Source organism: Halichoerus grypus, chromosome 15 (assembly GCF_964656455.1).
Source record: "Halichoerus grypus chromosome 15, mHalGry1.hap1.1, whole genome shotgun sequence".
Lineage (NCBI taxonomy): Eukaryota > Metazoa > Chordata > Mammalia > Carnivora > Phocidae > Halichoerus > Halichoerus grypus.
Window position 1 is genome coordinate 40,859,526 of NC_135726.1, and position 6,000 is coordinate 40,865,525.

Sequence of the window (6,000 nt, forward strand, 5' to 3'; positions counted from 1 at the left end):
CTGCATCCTTATGAATGAATGGTCACTCTTTCCAGTCTCTTAAAAGACCCAGAGAGGCTAGGTTGAAAAGGCCTATATCTCTTATGAGTGTCTCCTGTTCTCATCCAAGGAAGCAGTGTGGGGAGCAGGGCTAGGGACCTGGTGGGCAACAGGCCAGCTTCTGCGGGGAGAGAGCTGAAGGTGCCTACCAGGCATCCATGCCCCTTCTTCTGGAATCAGTAGCTGGTTTATGCTGGAGACCACTTCTCCTCTCCTTTAGTTCATGTGGTTCAACTGGACCAGCCCAAGTGATGGTTACGTGACCTAAGCCAAGCCAATCAGAACATCTAAGTCTTTAAAGGGGAAAACACTTCAGATAGAGATATCATCTCTCCTCCAGTTGCTGAAAGGTTTGGATGGAAGGCTGGAGTTTCTGGCAGCCATCTTGGCATCATGAGGCAAAGGCCTACCTCAGAACGGAGCCAGTGCAGAGGAAAACTGAGGGAGAAATGGAGAGAGTCAAATGACATTGTTTGGGATGAGGGATCCAGCAGGACCTGAAGCCCTAGTTCAGGACTCCTGAACTAGTTCTGGACTCCTGTATTGTAAACTTACAAATTATTATTATTATTATTATTATTGCTTCAACCAGTTCATTTTTGAATATTCTTGTCATTTGCAACTGGTATGTGGAGAAATACCTATGACTCAAAGGTCATATTCCCATCCACGGGTTTCAAAAAATGCATTTCATTTAAACTGATAAGAACAGATACTACACTTGATCTTAGCCAAAAGGCCGAGAAGCGATAAAATACATTTCATTTAAATGAACAATTACTCAGGTTTTAAGAAAACAAATCCAATTTTTGTCCTTAAGGGGCTTATAGTCAAGAGTGGAAAACAGACTCCCTAGAAACTACCTTCAATCTAAGGAAGTAGATTCTCAGAAGTTATTGTTAAAGGAGTGCCTAAAAATGTACACATTAATTAATGTATGCTAATTAGCAGTTGAAAGCAATATGATGTGGGAACACAAAGAAGCAAGCGATTAATTCTGACTGAAGACACCAAAGAAGGCTCAGAGGAGGGGTGGTATTTAATCTTGCCTTGAAAAATAGGTAGGATAAGAAGAGAATGAGTGAATAAATTAATTAATAACTTCAGGCAACACGTTTATCTTAAGTGGTCCTACTATGTGCCGGGTGCGGTCAAGTCACTGGCAAGGCAATAAAAGGTCAGGCTGTGTGTATGTCATCCCCCTACAGGCTAGCACAGAGGAGGGTTCCTGCCGATGACTTACAGTGGAAAGCACAGCATGCAGAGGAAGAGCTGATTCTAGCCGGGGGCTTAGGATAGTCACCCGGAAGGAGAATAAAGATGGGTCACTTATGCAGAGATGAAGGGAGTCATTCTAAGAATAGAAAACATCCCGGGGAAAATCTTCAGAATTGGAGAAATGAAGAAACTTGGTGGCTACTCTGGGCGAGGAGTTGACTATGGGCAGTGGTGGGTGAGGAAGTCTTGGAGAAGCTAGAACACTCAGCTAAGGATTGGTAGCGTTATGTGACAGGTGGATGGGAAGCCATTGGAGACCGTAACCAAGAGCATAATGTCCAAGTCGGCCTGAGATTAATCCATTCATGGGAGGAGTTACTAGAGGGAGGAAGGCTGGACTCTTGAATGCAAGTGGGAGAAACCAGAACCAAAGTCGGTGCTCAGGGTCAGGGAAGGAAGTGGTGTTGCCAGAGACCCTGGGACAAGGGACTTGGCACCGGGTCAGGCTTCCCCTGACCAAGGGAGCCAGCTTTCTCCATGTGGGGAGTGAGGAACGTGCCCTCCAGTGCTTCTGGGCCCACATCCTGGCTTTAGCACAAGGGAGAAAAGGATTTTTTTTTTTTTAAGATTTTATTTATTTATTTATTTGTCAGAGAGATAGAGGTAGATAGAGAGAGAGCACACAAGCAGGGGGAGTGGCAGGCAGAGGGAGAAGCAGGCTCCCCACTGAGCAGAGAGCCCGACGTGGGGCTCGATCCCAGGACCCTGGGATCATGACCTCCACCAAAGGCAGACGCTTAACCGACTGAGCCACCCAGGCGTCCCAGGAGAAAAGGATCCTTTCCTTTGTTCCAGTTTGGAACTATTCCGGAAGACAAGGCTGACTGGCCTATTTTGGGTCTTGTGCCTACACTGAACGATTATTCAGACAGGATAGTGAACAAATGATTAGCTCAGCTTGGATCAAGGGTTTACCTTCAGCCAGGACACAGAAATTAGGGATGAGGGGGAGCCCTTATTATCCCCTCTCCTTCAAGTGGCAAATATCCCAGGGATGGCCTCTGGGGAGACTCTCCTGAGCCATGAATCCCTGGTGATCTGTGTCTGCTTTGTAGACCTGGGCATGGTCCAGGGGGACATTTGGGTCCTGAGTGAGATTGGTGGGAAGAGGGGTGGAGACACGGGAGGGGTCGGGAAGCAGTAATGTGGGTAGATGCTGACCCAGTGGTACCTGGGCTCTTTACCCACATACTCCCACACAGAGTGCTCAGAAGCCTGTGGCGGGAGGCTGGCCTCCATGCCTGTTGCATACCCTCCCCAGGTGGCCTGCTCGAAGCTGGAGGGTGCGACACCTTCTGCCCACAAGCACTCAGAGCTGCTCCAACAATTTTAGCAGGGGAATGGCACACTCTTGTCAGTCTGTTTGAGGTTTTTTAATACGGCCTAGATATTATGTTGACAAAAGCATGGGGGAAAGTCAGATTTAATGGGCCACCTCTTCATCCCATATGAAGCCAGTCTTGGTGGAGAAATGATACAGTTTTAAAAAGTAGGAGCCCCAGAGGAAATATTTACCCACTTGGGGCTTAGGGCTAAAATCCTTGCAATGCACCAGCTAGAATTATGCCCTCTGTGTGAGGTGACAGCAATTAGGTTGGCACCCCCGGCTTTGGCCCCAGCAGCCTAGCCGACAGACACGTCAGATTAATACATCACCAGGTATGAAAGCACAGTTAGAATTTGACTGAGGTACTTCCAGCCTGAGAAAGAGAACGATTTATCAATGCAAACTTAATAACATCTATTTGAATCTAACTAAAAATCAATATTTCATTACCAAATTGTTAGTGAGAATGAAGAAAAATTGCGGAAGTCGGGCAGTTTGGTGCTAGGGAAGCGTCCGGAGTTCAATGTGAAGACGGAATGATTCATGAGGCCGCGTTGGAGTAAGGGTGAAGGAGGACGAGTGGAGAAAACTTGGAGGGGCCCCCTCGCTCATGACCTTGGCCGTGAGAGGGGGAAACACAAGAAAATGAGAGTGACTGTCAGTTCCCTTCAGGGATGGAGCCCTCCATAAATCACAGGGAGCCAGCCCAGGGAGAGCAGACGAGCAGCGCTGGGGCGGAGGGGCTAGCAATTTAACTCTTAGGACCCTGACATCTGAGTTGGGCTTCTGTGGATGGGAACAGATAATGAATGGGTAAATCCGGGTTGGGGAGAGGTTACCTTGTGGTTGGTTTATGCATAACAAAGAAGGGGGGAGAGAGACTATGCACACTTGTCGTCCAGCTCGTCCAGCGGATGCCGCTAATCTCCAAACCAGCACACTTTCCATTCCCATCAGAAAAGTGGAAATGACAGCTTGTGTCTTGTCTGACACTAACATAAATCAGCTAGTTGGAAGGTCTGCTCAGGTGAGGTTTTGGTGAAGATTTTCAGTCTGAACATACAGATCGGAAAATGCTTCGCAGTACCGTAACTGGAGTGGAGTCTCAACATGAATAAAATCCTGGAATTTGTGCCCAAATCTGAGATATAAATAGAACCTTAGGATTTGTCTTTGCCTGTATCATTGATCTCGTCCCACTCTGTATTTGGTGTCATTATGCTGGCCGTGTTTGGCTAGCAAGACATTGGAAGAAAATGCATTTGTTCTTTAGCATGAAAAAAAGAAGAATCACATAGATGTGCTACTTATATGTAGTGAGTCCACAAATTAAAAGGGGGCCTCTGCTCACTTTATTCACTGGGTTGCTGTGCACAGGACCCCACAGCACCTCCGCTGGAGATCACAGTGCCCACCTGTGCACCTGCATTTTGGAAATCATGGGGAAAACAGTGTATTTAACCTTATTGGCTTATGTCTCAGGACCTTGTTCAATATAATTCCCTTTAAAACATGAGGGTTAGCTTCTTGTGCCCAAAAGAAAATGTGCTGTATTTTGACAGAAGTTAGGAATACACTTTGTGAAACTTTTTTCTAGAGCACAGCTGGTCTGCATGGCAATAAAGGATTTGAAGCTGTGGGTTGACCATAAAGTACATTGGCATTGTTCTGGGAATATGATAGGCAAGGGCAGAAAATTCTTCACATCCACTTGTTATAGGAATAAAAAGTGCCATCCCCATCCCGAGCTCCTGGGGATATAGTCATAGACCCTACAGGAACCTAACACTTATATCCAGGCACATAGTAGTCATCAACATTTGGAAGCACAGATCCTGTGTCAGGTACTCTCCTGAGCTCTTTCATGAATTTCTTCATTTGCAGCCATGCGAGGTAGGTACCATTCCTATTGTCCCCGTTGCACAGAAAGGAACTAGGGCCGGGGATGCCAACTGACCTCCCCCAGCTCTGACAGGAAGTCACAGAGCAGGATTCAAACTCCATTTCACCCTCCAAGCACATCACCTTCCTGCCCCCACTTGCAAGGATGCTGTGAGGTCCAGGTCAGGTTTTGGTCTGTGCGAACATCCTTGTCACATCTGAGCCTCTTCTTCAACAGGGCGCACTTTTGTTCTGAGTCAGCATCACACGTGACATGAGCCAGCAGTCCACGTGGGGTCATGCTCCTCACTGTTGCTGAGTGTCTGCACTTACCTATCTCATAATTTTCAGTGAAGCTAGCCCAAGGATTGTTGAAAGCCTCAGCCCTGTGCTTATATATAACACTTTGGGGACAAGGCCAGGAGTCCAAAAATGAATTAAAGCACCACAGTCTCTGTAAAGCCACCTATGGTATATCTTGACAAAAGAATGGTCAGCCCACCCCTGAGGTCCTAGCAATCATCCAGTTTAGGGTGGTTGCCCAAGGGCATTCTGCAGAAACCAGTGTCTGTGACCTTCTTCGCAGGATTCACATGCAGGGAGGCTCGCCTATGGGAGGGTTAGGGCAGATATCTCAGGAGTTGGCAAGACAGGTCATGTTACCCACCAGAGATTGGGAATATGAGTTGGAACTGACTCTAGTCTAGTAATCAGGAGGGAGTAATGCCTCTGAGAATGTGTCTCTAAAAGTCTTTTCCAAAACTGCAGGGTCCTGGTGCATTTTTCAAGATGGCAGCAGTAACCTGGCTGGGAATGTGCACTGGGGCCATGTGCAGGGACCCCCTTCCATTCACCCTCATGGAGTTGGCGGTGGGAAGTCTGTGGGGAAAGATCTTGATTGCCCCTAGTGCCAGGACACAGTATCCAAACACACCACAGGTATAGCTCTAGTTGAAAATTGGCTATAGAATCCCATTTGCATTGGAACCATGATTTGCTGTCTGGAAACACAACAACTTTAAAGTGAAAAGAAAGCAAAAGCCATAGAAAGCATCTAGTCAAACAATCTCACCTCAAATTGTCTCACTTGCACGGTGGTCACACTAACAGGCAAAAACATTTAACGGAGAGGATATATAGAAGGTTGATACCACACACTAGCACAGCTTGGAATCGGCGGCTGCAACCCATCAACTCCCAGCTGAGCATGCTGAAGGAAGAAGGGTCTTGGTGAAACTTGACCTTGCCCAAGCTTATCAGCACCTGTTTGTCAGTGACATGCTGGCTTGCATTCATCACTCACCGAGGGCCATTTTGAGTTAAGTGCCTTCATTTGGGGATCTGTATGGTCCCTGGACTTTTCCAAGGCTTCCCAGAGAATTTCGGGAGGGGTCCTACATTCCAGTAAAATTCTGGCTTAGGATTCAATAGATAAATGCACAGAAATGCTTGGGAAAGTGGCTGTGTTGTGTACC

General features: G+C 47.0%; 1 pseudogene; it reads right to left on the reverse strand.

Moving 5' to 3' along the window:
- Window positions 1–620: 620 nt before the first annotated feature.
- Window positions 621–790, reverse strand: LOC118521941 (U2 spliceosomal RNA; annotated as a pseudogene).
- Window positions 791–6,000: the final 5,210 nt, after the last annotated feature.